The 3,107-nt window shown below is 36.9% G+C and overlaps 1 non-coding gene across 1 annotated transcript; it reads left to right on the forward strand.

The window, feature by feature from the left end:
* The first annotated feature begins 2,285 nt into the window (after nt 1-2,285).
* On the forward strand, nt 2,286-2,357 carry LOC123287477 (small nucleolar RNA SNORD113/SNORD114 family). The gene has a single exon (XR_006530808.1). It is a non-coding gene; the product is annotated as a small nucleolar RNA SNORD113/SNORD114 family (small nucleolar RNA).
* The last annotated feature ends 750 nt before the right edge of the window (nt 2,358-3,107 follow it).

Here is a 3,107-nt window from a genome sequence, read left to right on the forward strand (position 1 = left end):
GTGTAGTGGTTAAGTTCAGTGTGCTCTGCTTCAGTGGCCCAAGATGTGGGTTCAGATCCTGGGTGCAGACTTACATCACTTGCCAGCCATGCTGTGGCGGTGACCCACATATAAAGTGGAGGAAGATTGGCACAGATGTTAGTTCAGGGCTAATCTTCCTCAGCCAAAAAAAAAAATATATATAGATAGATAGATATCTATCTATCTATCTATATATATAAGTGGCTTACATTATATTTTTATTGGCCAGCACAGCTATAGACCAATGATAGGAATAGTCAAGGATCTTTTCCTTTGTGTTTTTCTGACCTATGGGTGTTGATAGCATTTTTATTAGCCAATTAATGGATCAATCAATTAAAAGGGAATGAATAGGAAAAAGCATACACTAAATATTAAGGTATATATTGAAACAAGGATTACTTTAAACATTTTTTGAAACCTTGAAACCTGTAAAAATAATTTAAAGTGGTTAATCCCTTTGGGTAATGAACATATGAACAGATGTGTGTAGTAATCAATGCTGTTGGTGTGTCGCTAGTCTTTTTTTCTTTTTTAAGAAAATAATCCACATGGACAAATCTCTAATTAAATAACTAAATAGAAAAGAGTCAAGGATGGCAAGTGCTGGGTGAGGACAGCATAGAGGGCAAAGCTGTTGGTTGATGCCTATGGGCACCACTGAAATCCACTGCAAACACTATTAGTCTCAGTTCTGGGGAAAATGAGCCTGTAGCCAGGGGTTAGGAACATGATGGGGTCCTAATTGAGGCATTTGAGGCTCATGAATTTTGATTACCTTGTTGTGTAAATGAATCAATGCATAAATTAAACAAATGTATAAATGAATGAAAAAAACAAAGGCAAGTGTGGACCAATGATAAGTGTATATAATGAAGCAAGAATTATTATTAATATGTTTTTGAAGCAATGAAGTCCATTTAAAAAAAAAGGGCACTGATGTCAATTTCTAAGAAAGGGCAGATTCTTAGATATTCTCATAATAGATGTTTACGTAAATAGGAAAATTGAGGAGGACCAATGTTAACATTGTGTGAGATGATAAGAATTATAATTAATCCAGTTTATTCCTTGAGTTCGTTAAACAGCAACAAATATCTAGTTGGTTATCTCTGTAGATAATGAACAGGTTGACAGATGTTAGTTTTATTTAGAGTTTTTGACCATTTGCTTCGGATTCCAAGCTACAGATTGTCAGGGAATGAATGAATAAATTTATGTCACAGTCCGTTAGTTAAAAGGGGGCAAATCAGTGACCATCTGATGAACATAAGTTACAAAGCAAGTATTAGGATAAGTTCAGTCTTTGTTGCTGATGTCCATGAAGAGGACATAAAGTCTAGGCTCCAACCTATTTGTTTAAAGTTCACAGGTAGATTCGTGTTAAGTTTTTGCGGATAGTAGATTTACTTTTTTTTTTGCCAAGGAAGATTTGTCCTGAGCTAACATCTTGCTAATCTTCCTCTGTTTTGTATGTGGGGTGCTGCCACAGCATGGCTGCTGATGGTCGTATGGGTCTGCACCCGAGATCTGAACCCAGGCTGCTGAAGCAGAGTGCACCAAACTTAACTACCCTGTGAGGCTGGCCCCTGGATTTACTCTCGTTAATTATCTTCTAAGCAATAGATACAGGATTAAATTAATCTGTAACTAATCAAATTAAATAATAAATAAGCACATAGATAAATACATAAAGAGAGTCAAGAATGAACACTGGAAAAATGTGCCGTGAAACAATTTTAGATTAATCCAACTTGGAACAAGTGAGGTCCATCAAAGAAGGAAAAGATGAAAGAAGGTACTTTATTCATTTTACAGTTGTTTAATATTTCGTTTTTCACCGCTGCTGATTTACACATTCCACCAGTGATAAAGATGTAGATTTCTCACCTGTTGAGAGAGAAAACACAAGGAAAGATGGAAGATAGGGAAGTAAATGAGACGTTCCTGGATTTTCTTTGTTACGTGTTTAAAATTTGAACAAATTAAAGAAAGACTAAAGAACAGGGCCAAGCATGGCTATAATGAGTGCGGGTTTGGATAAAGAATGTTGGCTGATCCATGTGTGCAGCAGTGAGGTCCACTGCGGTAAGAGGTCTCATGTATTCGTTCTGGGAGAAATTTGCCAAAAGTCGGAAGTTAGTAATATTCTTGTATCTTATTCTTGCTTTGTTGTGATTAATGGATATTAAGTAATTATTAGTCAATTAATGCATGAACTAATGCACAAATGTGTAAGTGAATAAAGAAAAAAGTCCCAAGCCTGGATCAATGATGAGTACCCTGGGGTGTCTGAACCAAGGATTTTGATTAAAATCTGTAACTCTGACGTCCACTCTAAAAATGAATCTAATTTCCTACCTTAATGGGGCATGAGCTTGTAGCTCCAGTTAGGAATGCAGGCATCTTGCTTTTGGCTTTGGTAGATCTTAGGTATGGATCCTTTTATTAGTGAACTAGGGCATGAGTTAACAAGGAAACCTATCAGTGAATGCAGACAAAGCGGCCTGGATAAGCTCTAATTATGAGAGTACGTAATGAGATAGGAATTGTTATTAGCACAGTGCTGAGGAGCCGAGGTCCAGTATGCGAAGAGTGCAAGGCTTTTTCTGTGTCGATTAGGAACGTGTGGGCAGATGTAGGTAAGAGTCAGTGTTGTTTCTCGGTTGATGGTTGTTAACTGTATTAAGAATTTTATTAAGAAAAGGGGAAAAAGGAGAAACATAACAATCAATTACAGAACTACCTAATTAAAGACCAAGCATGGGCCAATGTTAAGAATGCGTTATATGAGAGGAGTTACGATTAAATAAGTGCTCCTCAGTTAGCATCGTTTTTGAAAAACACATCTAGTTGTTTTTCTGTGGGCATTGAGTTTATGGGCAGAAGTTAGTGTTATTTAGGACTCTTGCCCAGGGTATGCTGGTTCATGAATATCGATGAAGTGAATGAAGGAAGTGATTATTTAAAGGAGGACAAACATGGACCACTGAGGATAGACTATGTTGTTAAAAAAAGTTTATTAATCTCACTCTGCTCTTCTGATGTCCATATAAATAAAGGGGGACTGGGATTCTGTGCGCTCT

This window comes from Equus asinus, chromosome 7 (genome assembly GCF_041296235.1).
Source record: "Equus asinus isolate D_3611 breed Donkey chromosome 7, EquAss-T2T_v2, whole genome shotgun sequence".
Taxonomy (NCBI): Eukaryota; Metazoa; Chordata; class Mammalia; order Perissodactyla; family Equidae; genus Equus; species Equus asinus.